We start from the raw sequence: 13,369 nt of genomic DNA, 5'->3' as shown, positions 1-13,369 counted from the left end.
GTTTGCCTTTGTCCACTCGACTCGTACCATCCTCAAAAAATTCCAGAAGATTTGTCAAGCATGATTACCCTTTCATAAATCCATGCTGACTTGGACTGATCCTGTCACTGCTTTCCAAATGCGCTGCTATTTTATCTTTACTAATTGATTCCAACATTTTCCCCACTACTGATGTCAGGCTAACTGGTCTATAATTACCCGATTTTTCTCTCCTTGCTTTTTTAAAAAGTGGTTTTACATTAGCTACCCTCTAGTCCATAGGAACTGATCCAGAATCTATAGAATGCTGGAAAATGATCACCAATGCATCCACTATTTCCAGGGCCACTTCCTTAAGTACTCTGGAATGCAGACTATCAGAACCCGCAGATTTATCGACCTTCAATCCCATCAATTTCCCTAACACAATTTCCTGCCGAATAAGGATTTTCTTGAGTTCCTCCTTCTCACTAGACCCTCGGTCCCCGAGTATTTCCGGAAGGTTATTTGTACCTTCCTTCATGAAGACAGAACCAAAGTATTTATTCAACTGGCCTGGCAGTTCTTTGTTCCCCATTATAAATTCACTTGAATCTGACTGCAAGGGACTTACGTTTGTCTTCATTAATCTTTTTCTCTTCACATATCTATAGAAGCTTTTGCAGTCAGTTTTTATGTTCCCAGCAAGCTTCCTCTCATATTCTATTTTCCCCCTCCTAATTAAACCCTTTGTCCTCCTCTGCTGAATTCTAAATTTCTCCCAGTCCTCAGGTTTGCTGCTTTTTCTGGCCAATTTATATGCCTCTTCCTTGGATTTAACACTATCCTTAATTTCCCTTGTTAGCCACGGTTGAGCCACCTTCACCATTTTATTTTTACTCCAGACAGGGATGTACAATTGTTAAAGTTCATCCATTTGATCTTTAATGTTTGCCATTGCCTATCCACTGTCAACACTTTAAGTATCACTCGCCAGTCGATTCTAGCCAATTCATCTCTCATACCATCAAAGTTACCTTTCCTTAAGTTCAGGACCCTAGTCTCTGAATTAACTGTGTCACTCTGCATCTTCATAAAGAATTCTACCATATTATGGTCACTCTTCCCCAAGGGGCCTCGCACAACAAGATTGCTAATTAGTCCTTTCTCATTACACATTACCCAGTGTAGGATGGCCAGTCCTCTAGTTGGTCCCGTGATATATTGATCTGGAAAACCATCCCTAATACACTCCAGAAAATCCTCCTCCACCGTATTACTACCAGTTTGGTTAGCCCAATCTATATGCAGATTAAAGTCGCCCATGATAACTGCTGTACCTTTATTGCATGCATCCCTAATTTCTTGTTTGAAGCTGTCCCCAACCTCACTACCACTGTTTGTTGGTCTGTACACAACTCCCACTAACGTTTTCTGCCCTTTGGTATTCCGCAGCTCCAACCATACAGATTCCATATCATCCAAGCTAATGTCCCTCCTCTGTCTGATGTGTGGGTGAGACACTGACTGTGGTGCCAGTTGTGATATCTCACCTACTGCTCACGGGTGAAAGCCATTGAATGCAGTCCTTGAAACATGAACCTTGGATAAACTTTCCACTGGATGTGCATCAACAGGAATTTTGGAGGAAGGGTGGAAATGGGGCAGTAGCTTGCAAGGACAGAAGGGCCGAGAGTTGGTTATTTGAGGAGGTAATGATGGTGGTGGTTTTGAAAGGGAGGGGGACAGTACCTGAGGAGAGGGTACAATGTCAGCTAGCATGGTGTCCAGGAAGAGAAGTTGGGTGGTCCGCAGTTTCGCAGGAATGAGGTCAGGGGAGTAGGGGGTGGCTTCTATGGACAAGATGAACTCAGAGAGAGCCTGAGGGGAGATATGCAGTAAGCCAGAGTATGAAGCAGGTTCAGGATTAACACAGAGCCTGAGAGGAATTACTGCTTGGTGGGCAAGGGAAGTGAGGATACAGCAGGGGCAGATGAACGGATGGTCTCAATCTCAGTGACAAAGAAGTCCACGAGACCCTCGTACTTGTTATTGGAGGTGCTGTTGTATCTTTCAATGTCAAATGCTGCTCATGCAGAAAAAATGAAATCCCTCAGGCTGAGAGTGAGAGGGAGCATTTCATCAAATCATGTTTCAGAACTTTGGCAAGAGTAGTGCGCGATATTCCATCCCAGAACGTGCAGAGCCTTCAGCTGAATGCTGAACGTCTCCTCAGTGATTGTATCCGTGACCGACTCAGTCGCACACAGTGCGGGCAGGATGTTAATTTATAATGGGCTTTCAAGGCCAGTCACATTCCGGGGTCCTCACTCTTTCAGAATGATAGAACAGGCCAGACAGAGATACCAGGGAGATCCGACTGTGCCACAGGCAGATTGCCCACATCCCCCATTACCCACATAAACCTCTTTCAGATCATTGCGAACACTGGTAACTGAACTGCAGATGTTTGCACTGTAAGTGAAACAGCAACAACAGCTTTTATTTATATAGCGCCTTTAACGTAGTAAAACGAGTGTTTTAGGGAGGGAGTTCCAGAACTTTGGGCCTAGACAGCAGAAGGCCACCGATGGTTGAGCGATTATAATCAGGGATGCTCAACAGGGAAGAATTTGAGGAGCGCAGACATCTCGTGGTGTTCTGGGCCTGTGAGAGACTACAGAGATAGGGAGGGGAGAGGCCATGGAGGGATTTATAAATAAGGATGAACATTTTGAAATCGAGGCATTGTTTAACCGGGAACCAATGAAGGTCAGTGAGCACAGGGGTGATGTGTGAGTGGGACTTGGTGTGATATAGGACACGGGCTGCCAAGCTTTGCACAACCTCAAGTTTTTGTCTTGTAGAATGTGCGAAGCCAGCCAGGCATGCATTGGAGTTGTCAAGTCTTGGATGAGGTAATAAAAGCAAGGAGAGGGATTCAGCAGCAGAAGAGCTGAGGCGGGGTGGAGGCGGGCAAAGTTACAGAGGTGGAAATAGGAGATGGAAACAGGTATTATAACCTTTGTGATGTATTTCTGCAGCCACAATTAGTAACAGCAGTGGGCCATTCAGCCTCTCGAGCCTGTACCGCCATTCAAATAGATCATGTCTGATCTGTACTTCAACTCCATTAACCCACCTTTGTTTCATATCCCTTTGTACCGTTACCTAACAAAATTCTAGCGATCTCAGTCTTCAAAGCTCCAACTGGCCCAACATTCACACCCGTTTGGCAGGTGGAGGGATGTGAATTCCAGATTTCCACAAACCATTGTGTTTGATAAATTACTTCCTGATCTCACTCTGTAATTACCTGCATGAAATTTTAAGATTATGCCCCCATGTTATGGATTATTACACCAATAGAAATGACTTCACTTTATCGAGGCAAGTGGATTCACCAACTATTTAAAAATAACTGCCTACAGATCCATTAATCATCACTCACACTGCGCCTGAAAGGTGGAATTGAATCACTCTGTCGTTAGACAGTTACAGGTTTGAAACCTGCATCCCATACAACTCAAACTCATCCAGACATAAACTAACACCGGGACAGGCCTGTATAAAACACAGAAAGATGTAACATGTTATATTCAGGCTGAGTAGATTATCAGTGTCGTTCAACCACTTCGCAGTTTTATATTCAGATTAACATCACACCGTATCCACACATTGACGACATGGTAAAAATAACACCATTATTTTTAATCAAAGCCTGACAGGATTGACTATGCAGATTAGTTTGCATATTATTAATGATCTTCGGCCTTTCATTGATTGCTTTAGGACACCGGCCTTGGAGAGCCCAGCATCCTCCAGGATACAGAAATCCTCACTCAGACTGAGCTTCCTGGAATCTGCTGATAATTGCACCCTGAGGTTAGGACCGAAACTGTCGCATGATCCCATGCCGCCAAGCCGACGATTCTATAGACCGATTGGGCCGAATGGCCTGTTTCTGAGCTGTAAAATGATGTGTCATTCTATGTCTACTAGGTTGGGTCATAGGTTACCCCTGAACCTTTGGTTGGACTATGAGGCCGTGTTGTGTGCCAAGTGTAAATGCCTGTAACAGGCTGCGATGGCGACCTTCATAGAAACATAGCAAATAGATGCAGGAGTAGGCCATTCGGCCCTTCGAGCCTGGACCACCATTCAATAAGATCATGGCTGATCATTCACCTCAGTACCCCTTTCATGCTTTAACTCCATACCCCTTGATCCCTTTAGCCCTAAGGGCCATATCTAACTCCCTCTTGAATATATCCAATGAACTGGAATCAACAACTCTCTGCGCTAGAGAATTCCACAGGTTAACAACTCTCTGAGTGAAGAAGTTTCTCCTCATCTCAGTCCTAAATGGCTTACCCCTTATCCTTAGAATGTGTTCCCTGGTTCTGGACTTCCCCAACTTGGGTATCATTCTTCTTGCATTTAACGAGTCCAGTCCCGTAGGAATTTTATATGTTTCTAAGAGATCCCCTTTCATCCTTCTAAACTCCAGTGAATACAGGCCCAGTCGCTTAAGTCTCTCCTCATATGTCAGTCCTGCCATCCTGGGAATTAGTCTGGAGAACCTTCGCTGCACTCCCCTCAATAGCTAGAACTTCCTTCCTCAGATTCGGAGACCAAAACTGAACACAATATTCCAGTTGAGGCCTCACCAAGGCCCTGTACAACTGCAGTAAGACCTCCCTGCTATTATACTAAAATCTCCTAGCTATGAAAGCCAACATAGCATTTGCCTTCTTCACCACCTGCTGTACCTGTATGCCAACTTTCAATGACTGATGTACCATGACACACAGGTCTCGTTCCACCTTGCCTTTTCCAAATCTGACGCCATTCAGATAATATTCTGCCTTCGTGTTTTTGCCACCAAAGTGGATAATCTCACATTTATCCACATTACACTGCATCTGCCATGCATTTGCCCACTCACCAAATCTGTCCAAGTCACTCTGCAGCCTTTTAGCGTCCTCCTCACAGCTCACACTAAATTAGTGTCATCTGCAAACTTGGAGATATTACAATCAATTCCTTCATCTAAATCGTGAATAGTTATTGAAAATAGCTAGGGTCCCAGCATTGAGCCCTGCGGCACTCCACTAGTCACTGCCTGCCATTCTGAAAAGGACCTGTTTTTCCCAACTCTCTGCTTCCTGACTGCCAACCAGTTCTCTATCCATGTCAGTACATTACCCCCAATATCATGGGCTTTAATTTTGCGCACCAATCTCTTGTGTGGGACCTTGTTAAAAGCCTTTTGAAAGTCCAAATACACCACATCCACTGGTTCGCCCTTGTCCACTCTACTAGGTACATCCTCAAAAAATTCTAGAAGATTTGTCAAGCATGATTTCCCTTTCATAAATCCATGCTGACTTGGACTGATCCTGTCACTGCTTTCCAAATGCGCTGCTATTTTATCTTTACTAATTGATTCCAACATTTTCCCCACTACTGATGTCAGGCTAACTGGTCTATAATTACCTGATTTTTCTCTCCTTGCTTTTTTAAAAAGTGGTTTTACATTAGCTACCCTCCAGTCCATAGGAACTGATCCAGAATCTATAGAATGCTGGAAAATGATCACCAATGCATCCACTATTTCCAGGGCCACTTCCTGAAGTACTCTGGGATGCAGACTATCAGGACCCGGAAATTTATCGGCCTTCAATCCCATCAATTTCCCTAACACACTTTCCTGCCGAATAAGGATTTCCTTCAGTTCCTCTGTCTCACTAGACCCTCAGTCCGCTAGTATTTCCGGATTATGGTCACTCTTCCCCAAGTGGCCTCGCACAACAAGATTGCTGATTAGTCCTTTCCCATTACACATCACCCAGTCTAGGATGGCGAGCCCTCGAGTTGGTTCCTCAACATATTGGTCTAGAAAACCATCCCTTATAGACTCCAGGAAATCCTCCTCCACTGTATTGCTAACAGTTTGGTTAGCCCAATCTATATGTACATTAAAGTCACCCATGATAACTGCTGTACCTTTATTGCACGCATCCCTAATTTCTTGTTTGATGCTGTCCGCAACCTCACCACGACTGTTTGGTGGGCTGTACACAACTCCTATGCTATTCTTTGGTATTCCGCAGCTCCAACCATACAGATTCCATATCATCCAAGCTAATGTCCTTCGTACTATTGCGCCTCTGTCTGATGTGTGGGTGAGACACTGACTGTGTTGCAGTTGTGAAATCTCACCTCCTGCTCACGGGTGAATATCATTGAATGCAGTCCTTAAAACATGAATCTTGGATAAACATTCCACTGGGTGTGCGTCAAGAGGAATGTTGAAGGAAGGGGAAGATGGGGCAGTAGCTTGCAAGGACAGAAGGGCCGAGGGTTGGTTATTTGAAGAGGTGATGATGGTGGTGGTTTTGAAAGGGAGGGGAACAGTACCTGAGGAGAGGGTACAATGTCAGCTAGCATGGTGTCCAGGAAGGGAAGTTGGGTGGTCCGCAGTTTAGCGGGAATGAGGTCAGGGGAGCAGGGGGTGGGCTGCATGGAGAAGATGAACTCAGAGAGAGCCTGAGGGAAGATACACGGGAAGCCAGAGAATGAAGCAGGTTCAGGGTTAGCGCAGAGCCTGAGAGGAATTACTGCTTGGTGGGCAAGGGAAGGGGGGATACAGCAGGGGCAGCTGAACGGGCGGTCTCAATCTTAGTGACAAAGAAGTCCACGTGCCCCTCGTACTTGTTATAGAAACATCGAAACATAGAAAATAGGTGCAGTAGAAGGCCATTCGGCCATTCGAGCCTGCACCACCATTCAATGAGTTCATGGCTGAACATGCATCTTCAGTACCCCATTCCTGCTTTCTCGCCATACCCCTTGATCCCCCTAGTAGTAAGGACTACATCTAACTCCTTTTTGAATATATTTAGTGAATTGGCCTCAACAACTTTCTGTGGTAGAGAATTCCACAGGTTCACCACTCTCTGGGTGAAGAAGTTTCTCCTCATCTCGGTCCTAAATGGCTTACCCCTTATCCTTAGACTGTGACCCCTGCTTCTGGACTTCCCCAACATTGGGAACATTCTTCCTGCATCTAACCTGTCTAAACCAGTCAGAATTTTAAACGTTTCTATGAGATCCTGTCTTGGAGGTGCTGTTGTATCTTTCCATGTCATATTCTGCTGTTGCAGAAAATGTCTATCCCTCTTAGAGTGAGAGGGAGCCTTTCATCAAATCATGTTTCAGAACTTTGGCAAGAGCAATGCGCGATATTCCATCCCAGAACGTGCAGAGTCTTCAACTGAAGGCTGAACGTCTCCTCAGTGATTGTATCGGTGACAGACTCAGTCGCACACAGTGCGGGCAGGATGTTAATTTATAATGGGCTTTAAAGGCCAGTCACATTCCGTGGTCCTCACTCTTTCAGAATGATAGAACAGGCCAGACTGGATACCAGGGAGATCCGACTGTACCACAGGCAGATTGCCCACATCCCCCATTACCCACATAAACCTCTTGCAGATCATTGCGAACACTGGTAACTGAACTGTAGATGTTCACACTGTAAGTGAAACAACCAAAAATCTTTGATTTAAATAGCGCCGTTAACGTAGTAAAACGTCCCATGTCACTTCACAGCAGGGTTGGAAGACAAAACAGGTGAATTTGATACCAAGCCACATAAGAAGAAATTACGGCAGATGACCAAAAACTTGGTTAAGGAGGTAGTTTTTATTTTAAAGTGCGTCTTGAAGAAAGTAAGAGAGGTAGAGAGGTGTAGAGTTTTGGGGAGGCAATTACAGAATTTTGGGCCTCGGCAACAGAAGGCACGGCCACCAATGGTTGAGCGATTGTAATCAAAGATGCTCACGAGGGAAGAATTTGAGGAGCGCAGACATCTCGTGGGGTTGTGAGCTTGAGAGAGACGACAGAGATAGCAACAGGAGAGGCCATGGAGGGATTTATAAACAAGGATGAACATTTTGAAATCGAGGTGTTGTTTAACCGGGAGTCAATTAATGTCAGTGAGCACAGGGCTGATGGGTGAGTGGGACTTGGTGCGAATCAGGGTACGGGCTGCCAAGTTTTGGATGACCTCAAGTTGACATATTGTAGAATGTGGGAGGCCAGCCAGGAGTTGTCAGTCTAGAGGTAACAAAGGCATGGATGAGGGTTTCAGCAGCAGAAGAGCTGAGGCAGAGACGGAGGCAGGCAATGTTACGGAGGTGGAAATAGGAGATGGAAACAGGTATTATAACTGTTGTGACTTATTTCTGCAGCCACAATTAGTAACAGCAGTGGGCCATTCAGCCCATCGAGCCTGTACTGCCATTCCATTCGATCATGGCTGATCTGTACCTCAACTCCATTAACCCACCTTTATTCCATATCCCTTTGTAACTTTATCTAAATCTATCGATATCAGTCTTCAAAGCTCCAACTGGCCCAACATTCACAGCCATTTGGCAGGTGGAGGGGTGTGAATTCCAGATTTCCACAAACCATTGTGTTTGATAAATCACTTCCTGATGTCACTCCTATATTGCCTGGGTGAAATTTTAAGATCATGCCCGCATGTTATGGATTATTACACCAATAGAAATGACTTCACTTTATCGAGGCGAGTGGATACTCCAACTATTTAAAAACAACAACCTTCAGATCCATTAATCATCACTCACACTGCGTCTGAAAGGTGGAATTGAACCACTCTGTCGCTAGACAGCTACAGGTTTGAAGCCTGCATCCCAGACCACTGAGACTCATCCAGACAATAAACTAACAGTGAAACAGGCTTATATAAAACACAGAAAGATGTAACACATTTAATTCAGGGTGAGTAGATTATCAGTGTCGCTCAACTACTTCCCAGTTTTAGATCCAGATTTACATCACACCGTATCCATACATTGACAACATGGCAAAAATAACACCATTATTTTTCATCAAAGCCTGACAAGATTGACTATGCAGATTATTTGCATATTATTAACCTTCTTCAGCCTTTCATTGATTGTTTTAGGACGCAGCCCTTGGAGAGCCCAGCATCCTCCGGGATACAGAAATCCTCACTCAGGCTGAGCTTCCTGCAATCTGCTGATAATTGGACCCTGAGGTTAGGACCGAAACTGTCGCATGATCCCATGCCGCCAAGCCGACGATCGATAAGAACATAAGAACAGAAGAAATAGAAGCAGGAGTCGGCCATAAGGCCCCTCGAGTCTGCTCCGCCATTCACTAAGATCATGGCTGATCTGATCATGGACTCAGCTCCACTTCCCCGCCCGCTCCCCATAACTTCTTAAGTCCCTTATCGTTGAAGAAACTGTCTATTTCTGTCATAAATTTATTTCATGTCCCAGTTTCCACAGCTCTCTGAGGCAGTGAATTCCACAGATTTACAATCCTCGAAGAAAAGAAATTTCTCCTCATCTCAGTTTTAAATGGACGGCCCCTTATTCTAAGATCGTGCCCTCTAGTTCTAGTCTCCCCATCAGTGGAAACATCCTCTCTGCATCCACCTTGTCAAGCCCCATCATAATCTTATACATTTCTATAAGATCACTTCTCATTCTTCTGAATTCCAATGAATAGGGGCCCAACCTAATTCTTCAATTAGACTTATGACTTTTCTTCATAAGTCAAATCCCTCATCCCCGGGATCAACCTAATGAACCTTTTCTGAACTGCCTCCACAGCAAGTATATCCTTTCGTAAATATGGAAACCAAAACTGCACGCAGTACTCCAGGTGTGGCCTCACCAATACCCTGTACAGCTGTAACAAGACTTCCCTGCTTTTATACTCCATCCCCTTTGCAATAAAGGCCAAGATTCCTTTGCCCTTCCTGATCACTTGCTGTACCTGCATACTATCCTTTTGTGTTTCATGCACAAGTACCCCAGGTCCCATTGTACTGCAGCACTTTGCAATCTATCTCCATTTAAATAGTAACTTGCTCTTTGATTTTTTCTGCCAAAGTGCATAACCTCACACTTTCCAACATTATACTCCATCTGCCAAATTTTTGCCCATTCACTGTCTATGTCCTTCTGCAGCCCCTTTATGTCCTCTTCACACATTACCCTTCCTCCCATCATTGTATCATCAGCAAACTCAGGCTGATTGGGCCGAATGGCCTGTTTCTGTGCTGTAAAATGATGTGTCATTCTAAGTCTACTAGGTTCGGTCATAGGTTATCCCTGAACCTTTCGGTGGACTATGAGGCCATATTGTGTGCCAAGTGTAAATGCCTCTAACAGGTTGCGATGGAGATCTTAACATCTCGCCTCTGTCTGATGTGTGGGTGATACACTGACTGTGTGCTCGTTGTGATAACTCACCTGCTGCTCACGGGTGAAAGTCATTGAATGCAGTCCTTGAAACATGAAACTTCGATAAACTTTCCATTGGGAGTGCATCAAGAGGAATGTTGGAGGAAGGGTGGAGATGGGGCAGTAGCTTGCAAGGGCAGAAGGGCCGAGGGTTGGTTAGTTGAGGAGGTGATGATGTTGGTGGTTTTGAAAGGGAGGGGGACAGTACCTGAGGAGAGGGTACAATGTCAGCTAGCATGGTGTCCAGGAAGGGAAGTTGGGTGGTCCACAGTTCAACCAAAATGAGGCCAGGGGAGCAGGAGGTGGGTTCCATGGAGAAGATGAACTTAGACAGGGCCTGAGGAGAGATACACGGGAAGCCAGAGAATGAAGCAGGTTCAGGGTTAGCGCAGAGCCTGAGAGGAATTACTGCTTGGTGGGCAAGGGAAGGGGGGATACAGCAGGGGCAGCTGAATGGCTGGTCTCAATCTTAGTGACAAAGAAATCCACGAGCCCCTCGTACTTGTTATTGGAGGTGCTGTTGTATCTTTCCATGTCATATTCTGCCATTGCAGAAAAAATGAAGTCCCTCACACTTAGAGTGAGAGGGAGCCTTTCATCAAATTATGTTTCAGAACTTTGGCAAGAGCAGTGCGTGATATTCCGTCCCAGAATGTGCAGAGCCTTCAACTGAACGCTGAACGTCTCCTCAGTATTTGTATCGGTGACCGACTCAGTCGCACACAGTGCGGGCAGGATGTTAATTTATAATGGGCTTTAAAGGCCAGTCACATTCCGTGGTCCTCACTCTTTCAGAATGATAGAACAGGCCAGACAGGGATACCAGGAGGCTCCGACTACACCACAGGCCGATTGCCCACATCCCTCATTACCCAATAAACCTCTTGCAGATCATTGCGAACACTGGTAACTGAACTGCAGATGTTCGCACTGTAAGTGAAAGAGATATTATAACCTTTGTGACTTATTTCTGCAGCCACAATTCGAAACAGCAGTGGGCCATTCAGCCCCTCGAGCCTGTACCACCATTCGATTCGATGATGGATGATCTGTACCTCAACTCCATTAACCCACCTTTGGTCCATGTGCCTTTGTAACTTTACCTCAATATATCGATCTCAGTCTTTAAAACTCCAACTGGCCCAACATTCACAGCCTTTGGCAGGTGGAAGGGTGTGAATTGCAGATTTCCACAAACCATTGTGTTTGATAAATCACTTTCAGATGTCATTCCGAAATAGCTTGGGACAAATTTTAAGATTGTGCCCCCACATTACTTCACTTTATCGAGGTGAGTGGACTATTTTAAAATAACTACCTACAGATCCATCAATCATTACACACACTCTTGAACCACTCTGTCACTAGACAACTACAAGTTTGAAGCCTGCATCCCAGACCACTGAGACTCATCCAGACAATAAACTAACACCGGGACAGGCTTATATAAAACACAGAAAGATGTAACACATTAGATTCAGGGTGAGTAGATTATCAGTGTCGCTCAATTACTTCCCAGTTTTAGATTCAGATTTACATCACACCGTATCCATACAGTGAGAACATAGCAAAAATAAAACCATCTATTTTTTATCAAAGCCTGACAGGAGTGACTATGCAGATTAGTTTGCATATTATTAACGTTCTTCGGTCTTTCATTGATTGATTGAGGACGCAGCCCTTGGAGAGCCCAGCATCCTCCGGGATACAGAAATCCTCACTCAGACTGAGCTTCCTGCAATCTGCTGATAATTGCACCCTGAGGTTAGGACCGAAACTGTCGCATGATCCCATACCGCCAGGCCGACGATTCTACAGACCGATTGGGCTGAATGGACTGTTTCTGAGCTGTAAAATGATGTGTCATTCTATGTCTACTAGGTTGGGTCATAGGTTACCCCCGAACCTTTGGTTGGACCATGAGGCCATGTTGTGTGCCAAGTGTAAATGCCTGTAACAGATTGCGATGGCGACATTCATAGAAACTGTCATGTTTGTAACCTTCACATAACTGTAACCTTTATGTAACAACACTGTACACTGTATACACCTGAGAAATGCACACCTTGACCACAGGGGGTGAACTTGTAGGAGACACTCCTCACCTGGTCATCCAGGTATATAAAGGGAGGTCCCACGCAGGGTCAGCCCTTCTTGGCCCTGACAATAAAGGTTCAGGTCACGTAGTGACCTTGTCTGCAATACATGCCTCGTGTGATTCTATAGCAAGGTGTGAGGACACTATATTTCGCGACGAGAAACGGGAATCAACGACTCATGAAGATGGCCACCGGTAGCACAGAGGAACTGTACTGTGTTGGTGAGGACTGGGACGATTTCGTTGAGAGGTTCCAGCAGAGCTTTGTCACGAAGGACTGGCTGGGAGAGGAAGCGACTGACAAGCGGAGGGCGCATCTACTGGCCAGCTGTGGATCCAAGACGTATGCGCTGATGAAAGATCTGCTCGCACCCGAGAAGCCGGCGGGCAAGTCCTTTGAAGAGCTCAGCACACTGATCGGTGAGCACCTCAAACCAGCGAGCAGTATACACATGGCCCGGCACCGGTTCTATACACAATGGCGTCGGGATGGACAAAGCATATCGGACTTCGTTGCAGACCTTTGGCGTTTGGCCAGACTCTGTAAGTTCACAGAAGCCTGCAGCGGGGAGACGTTAGGGATTTCTTCATTGAGGGCATTGGTCATGCCGGGATAGCAAGCTTATCGAGACCAAGGACTTGACTTTGGATAGGACAGCGTTGATAGCTCAGACCTTCATGGCAGGGGAAGAGGAGACCAAGATAATTTACATGCACAGCCGTGGTTCCAACGTGGCGATGGAACAGGGAGTTAACATTGTAAACGTGACTCAGAACCCCATAGGCAGGCAAGGGCAATTCGACACCGCCCAGGTAGCAGCAGACTCTAGGGTGGGCCAGCAACAGAGACAATGGCAGGGGGATCGGCAATTCACGCCATCACAAGGGACAATGCCTCCCGGGATGGGACCATTGATACTCCCCAACAGAGTGCTCAGGAGTAATCAAAGAAACGATCAGAGAGGAATACCTGGTAACAGTTCCTTTGTTCAAAACAATC

General features: G+C 45.5%; 2 non-coding genes across 2 annotated transcripts; both read right to left on the bottom strand.

The window, feature by feature from the left end:
- Positions 1-3,413: 3,413 nt before the first annotated feature.
- Positions 3,414-3,500, bottom strand: trnastop-uca (transfer RNA opal suppressor (anticodon UCA)). The gene has a single exon. It is a non-coding gene; the product is annotated as a tRNA-Sec (tRNA).
- A 5,122-nt stretch (positions 3,501-8,622) lies between these two features.
- Positions 8,623-8,709, bottom strand: trnastop-uca (transfer RNA opal suppressor (anticodon UCA)). The gene has a single exon. It is a non-coding gene; the product is annotated as a tRNA-Sec (tRNA).
- Between the last annotated feature and the right edge of the window lie 4,660 nt (positions 8,710-13,369).

Source organism: Pristiophorus japonicus, chromosome 19, assembly GCF_044704955.1.
Source record: "Pristiophorus japonicus isolate sPriJap1 chromosome 19, sPriJap1.hap1, whole genome shotgun sequence".
Taxonomy (NCBI): domain Eukaryota; kingdom Metazoa; phylum Chordata; class Chondrichthyes; family Pristiophoridae; genus Pristiophorus; species Pristiophorus japonicus.
This window is presented reverse-complemented; position numbering and strand designations above follow the sequence as displayed.